The sequence below is a fragment of the Petaurus breviceps genome, unplaced genomic scaffold, assembly GCF_028583685.1.
Source record: "Petaurus breviceps papuanus isolate PSGF00001 unplaced genomic scaffold, PetGlider_PUasm1.0 98, whole genome shotgun sequence".
NCBI classification, from domain to species: Eukaryota; Metazoa; Chordata; class Mammalia; order Diprotodontia; family Petauridae; genus Petaurus; species Petaurus breviceps.
In genome coordinates this window covers 32,111,303-32,117,302 of record NW_027187460.1, presented here as the reverse complement: position 1 = coordinate 32,117,302, position 6,000 = coordinate 32,111,303, and the positions used below count along the sequence as shown (strand labels likewise).

At 37.1% G+C, this 6,000-nt stretch overlaps 1 pseudogene; it reads right to left on the bottom strand.

The window, feature by feature from the left end:
- Positions 1-6,000, bottom strand: part of LOC138156050 (proteasome subunit beta type-2 pseudogene) — a 28,694-nt pseudogene that overhangs the window by 1,162 nt on the left and 21,532 nt on the right.

Sequence of the window (6,000 nt, the reverse complement as noted above, 5' to 3'; positions counted from 1 at the left end):
GAAAGAAAGAAAGAAAGAAAGAAAGAAAGAAAGAAAGAAAGAAAGAACTTTACACTAAACAACCAAAGGAATTTTTTTCTTTTTCCCAAATAGCCTCTAATTTTTAAAATTATTTTTAAAAATTATTTATTTATTTTAGTGGTCTTTTTTTAAATTTCAAGTTCAAAATTTGCTCTCTCCTTTTTTTCCTCCATCCATTGAGAAGGCAAACAAAATGATATTTATTAAGCATGTGAAATCAAGCAAAACATTTCCATATTAGCCATGTTGCAAAAAAAAGCAAGAAAAATAAAGTAAAAAAAATTATTTCAGTTTGCATGCTGAGTTCATCAGTTCTCTCTAGAGGTGGATAGTATTTTTTTCATTGTGAGGTCTTTGGAATTATCTTGGATCATTGTATTGATAAGAGGAGTCAAGTTTTTCACAGTGGATCATCATTACAATATTACTGTTAGTATATATAATGATCTCTTGGTTCTGCCCACTTCACACTTCATCAGTTCATCTAGGCCATACCAGGCTTTTATAAAACCATTCCCCTCATCAATTTTTCTAGCACAATAGTTTTCTATTATAATCATATACCCAATGTTCAGCCATTCCCCAACTGATCAAGTAGCCTTTAAGGAATGGATTCTTAAACCTGGAGTTCAGGAATTTCATGAACTTAAACGGGAAAAGTTACATATTTATTTTTGTTAAAGTTTAATTGATGTTTAGAATTCCCTTAAGTTTTGAACATAGGCAACAAACATTGTACAGAGAAAGGGACCACTGACTTCATCAGATTGCCATGACTTGCAACAAAAAAGGAAGGTCTTAAAACCTTCATTATATGGCATATTTAAAACTTTTCTTGAATAGTTGTTCTTAAAATGTTAGAAAAAAATTCTCATTTGTCATAATGGTTTCTAGGTTATTTTTTAAATAAATTGTGTCTCTCTCATATAGATTCCATTTCTGAGAAATATAATTACTTGGTGCAAGTAGCAAAACAAATTCCTGATTCTTACCAAGGGAGTTAGAGGTGCAGGTCTCAGAAGGTCTGAACCATCACAAACTATAATGATAAAAACGTTATTCCCTAGCAATCATAGAGTCAACTTGCTGAGAAGATTGACAGTAAAAAGTAAAATAATAATAATAATATGCATAAGAAGCCTAATGTGCTTATCTCAGATTCAGTTTCTGAAAAATATGAATGCTATCAACAGCTATAACAAAGAAAAAAAGAAGAAAGAAGGGAAAAACCTTCTTTGGGGAGCTTAAATGCTTTTGTGGAATGACTTGTGCTAACTATTTCCTGGCAGAAAACTTAATGAATTTGCTAAATTATCACAAAGAAGGGGAGGAGGGGGTAAGAAGTGGTGGGAGGGACTAAGTCATAAGATAATTCAGCTTCTCCATTTCCTGGTAAGTCTTCAAATAATATAAATTGAAAAGACATGGACATGCCAAAAAAAATGCCAATTCAAGGCTTTTTTTTTCTTTTTTAATGTGGGAAGTGGTGACAAAAATTATAAATAAGAGACATCTAATAAAATTAAAATCAGCAACAGTAGCATTAGAAGAGAAATGATTGTTAGGGTGAGAACAGATGTCACAGCATCATATAACCTTCCATCTGGAAGGAACCTCAGAAGCCATGTTTTCCAATGCATACATGAAAAGTTTCATCTATAATGTGCCCAGATATTTAGTGGTAATCCAGCATTTGCTTGCATTACCCAGAAAAGGGGAAGCTACTTCTTCCTTAATTATCAAGAAGTTTTGAGAGGCAATTGGGCAGCTAGGTGGCATAGTTGATAGGGTACCAAACCTGGAGTCAGGAAGACTCCTCTTCCTAAGTTCAAATCTGGCCTCAGACACTTCCTAACTGTGAGATCCTGGGCAAGTCACTTAACCCCATTTTCCTCATTTGTAAAATGAACTGGAGAAGGAAATGGCAAGCTATCTTCGCCAAGAAAACTCCAAATGGGGCCGTAAAGAGCAGGACACAACTGAACAATAACATTTGAAAAGTTTCTAAAAACAATGGATAAAGCACTAGATATGGAATCAGGGGGATTTGGATTCAGATCCTGTTTCAGACACTTAATAGCTCTGTGGCCCTTGGAAAGTCACTTAACTTCGCCCAGCCTCATTTCCTTCCCTCTGTAAAATAAGCAGGTGGAACTCTTTGGTTTTCTGAGTGCCCTTACAGAGCTAAGTCTATGGTCTTGTGGCCCTTTTTACAATTTTTTACATTAACATACAAAAATACATTATATATATATATATGTATATATATAATATTTACATTATTCCCAGTTGAAAGATCCGGTGCTACACAAAACAAGTTGAATCTCTCTTCTATTAAGCACTACACTTGAAGGCAATTACTAGTTCTCTGAAAGTTTTTTCTTCTTCAGGGTTTAAGGAAAATTTTTAAAAGGCAACTATTCTCACATCTTTTCTTCTATCTCCTCACAAACATTTTACTCCATGCCCTCATTCTACTTTGCCTGGATTTAGAATTATAGGATCATAGGTGTGAAAAGAACCTTAGAAGAAAAAGAACTCTTTCAGCCCTCTTATTTTAAAGATAAGAAAACTGAGGACCAAAAAAGTGATGTGACCTTGTCAGATAGCAAGGGATAAAGATGGGATTTAAACCCAGGTTCTCCATCTCCAATTCCATTATTCTACCCATAGTAACTGCTAGTGACCAAGCTAGAAGGGAGTTGGAGCATTCTATCCCGTGCCATGTAGGGAGCAGCATGAAAGTTTCAGAAACTTGACAACTGGCCAGTGAGTGAACCTGTAGCCAGTTCTCCATCCCTACCCCCTCCAGGAAAGTAGTGACTCAAAAGGAGTCATTTAATGGGAGACTCAGAATCAGATGAATATTGGTGACTTGGGAAACAGGTTTCCCACCATTTTACATCAACAGAGTCAAATTTAACCATGTTGAAGACAAGAGAGATATGAGTACTCTTCTATGGAGCATGGCAATGATGGTAAGGAGTCCTAAGTTTCCACTCTCCCATGAATCTCTTTGAGATTCTCCTGGGAATGCAGTGAGATTGAAAAAATGTCCAAGGATTCATCTCTCATCTATGTTTTATAAAATCAACCAAAATCTCAATATAAGGCTTTGTATTCTACCCTGGGATAAAAAGGTACAAAACACCCCAATTGAAAGAGCATTGAATTAGAGCAGGAAGGTGCCTTAGAAGTGATTTTGTCCATCCCCCCCCACCATTTTACAGATGAACAAATGGAGGATCCCCTCAAAGTTAAGTGACTTGCCAAGGAACATAGGCCCTTTGACATCCACTCTAGTTGTCACTGAGTCTTAACATTTCTGGTTAGCCAACATCACTTGCATCAATACCATTCTCTCCACTTTCAGTGTCACTATCCTAATTGAGGGCTTTATCGCCTTTTGCCGGAATTTTTGCAATGTATTCCTAATTGGTCATGCTGCTTCCAGTCTCACCCCCTCCAATTCATTTTCCACACAGTTGCAAAAATAAATTTTCCTAAATCACAGAATTAAACAGATCACTTCTCAGTTCAAATGAATCTCTCTCTCTTTTTTTTTTTTAAAGCAATCGGGGTTAAGTAACTTGCTCAAGGTTACACGGCCAGTTATTTCTGGGTGTGGTGCTAAGTATCTGAGCCTGGATTTGATCCCCAGGTCATCCCAACACTGGAGCCGGTGCTCTTACTCGCTGTGCTACCTGGCTGCTCCCAAATGAATCTCTTTTGAGTCAAGGACAAAATACAGTAACTCTTCAGCTTAATGCCCTGCATACTATGGTTCCAACATTCTTTTCCAACATCATTGTTTATTTATGTCTTTATATCTTCTATGTTGCTTCAAAACTGACCTTATAACTGTTCTCTGAACTTGACATTGAAACTTTAACCTCCACATCTAGGCACAGGTTGTCCCTTATGCCTGGAATGTATTCTCTTCTAACTTCTGCCACTTAAAATTATTAGATTAGTTTAAGCCTCATATCAGGGCTCACCTTATACATGAGGCAATTCCTAGTACCTCGAGTTGTAATAATTCATCCCTACAAATATATTCTTACATTTTTACTTAGGTGTTTACATGTTCTACCTTTCCATGATATAAAGAATCTTACTATCTAATGGCAGTGGGATAGGGGGGAGAAAGATGTATACAAATACAAGTTAGAGTATGCTACAATATAGAGTGTGATTAAGTGCATTGTTTTTCAGACCTGGAATTTCTTTTAGAGAGATCCTACTGTGAACATTCCTTCCCACTACTGCTGATAGATAACTCTTCAGTTTAAAATTTTAGAAAGCTGCATGGGACAGGGAGGTAAAATGACTTGCCTGTGGTGACATAGCTTGCATATGTCAAAGAAAAGAGTTGAACATAGGTCTTCTTGACTCTGCTCTTCTATCTATTAACCAAGACTCCCTATCAATAAAGAACAAAGAAGAGATCTAACATCAGCATTTCCATTACTTGTTCCATTTGAAAGTTGGGATTTGAGAAGGGAAGGAGGAGTGTGGGAAGTGAATGTTTGACTAAGTAGATGAAGTCTCAGAATGACAATTGTAGCAGGAAGTGGGATTTTCAGGGGAGCAAATTTCAGGACAATACAAGGGAAACTTTATAATTTGAGCTATCAGAAAATGAAATAGGCATGTTAGTCTGTCAGCCATCAGAAATGAAGAAAAAAGAAACAAGCATTTATTAAGTGCCTACCATACTGCAGGCATTGTATTAAGAGCTTTACAAATATTATCTCATTTGATCCACGCAACAACCCTGGGAGGGAGGTGCTATTATTAATCATAACATACAGTAGAGGAAACTGAAACTGTCAGAGGTCAAGTGCATTGCCCAGCATCACACAGCTAGTAAATAAATGTCTAAGGCTGGGTTTTAATTCAGTTCTTCTTGACTTTAGACACAACACCTTTTCACCATCTACCTGTCTCAACTAAGTGCCAGGCGCTATACTAAACACTTAGGGCACAAAGAAAAGCACAGGGGGAAATTTCCTGTTCTCAGTAATAATGAGAGAGACATGTGAACAACTATGTACAAACAAGATATATATAGGACAAATTAAGGGTTGTATTAGGCACCTACTATGTGCCAGGTCCCTCTTGCTAGAGTTTTAGGAGAGACTAGATGACTACTCATAAGGGGTATTACAGAGGGGATGTGTGATTTGGGTTTAATTTAGTTAAATTAACTAATTTAATTTAGAACTAGACAGTTCTAAATTTCAAACTCTAATAGGCTATGATTTTGTTTTTACTCTATAACATAGCATGCAAGATTTAAGATCTCCCTCAGGAGAGCAATATTAAGGCTGTGCCTCTAGTAGTGCTTTTCCAGGGCTGTAGGAATATGCAACAAAGAGATTTGGCAATGATTTTTATCAGGGAAATTTGCCCATGATTAAGTTACCCCCACCTTCTCAGTATTTGTTTGATGTATTCTTCTTGCATTCCCTTCTTCCTAAGCAGAGGCTACAACAGCAAAATCTGTCACCTGATAGGATTTTTGCAATAGCCTCCTTGCATTCTCTCTACTTCCAATCAACCTACAGAGAGGAGAGAGAGAGAGAGAGAGAGAGAGAGAGAGAGAGAGAGAGAGAGAGGAGAGAGAGAGAGAGAAAGAGAGAGAGAGAGAAAGATGTGTTCACATATGTGTCCTGCCCACATTCCTTTGCTGGTATTCTGCTTTGGGCTTTCTTTTCCCTTCTTGAATCACTTCCTGGTGTGGCAGAGAGGATTGCAAAGTTCAATGAAACTGTGAGTTATGCCACACAAGGTTGTCCAAGATGGACAGGTCATAGTGGAGATTTCTGACAAAAAGGTGATCCACTAGAGAAGGAAATGGCCCTCCGAAAATCTTTGCCAAGAAAACCCTATGGACAGTATTAAAATGATAATAAATATGATGCCAGAAGATGAGCCTCTCAGGTCAGAAGGTGTCCAACACATTATTAGGGAAAA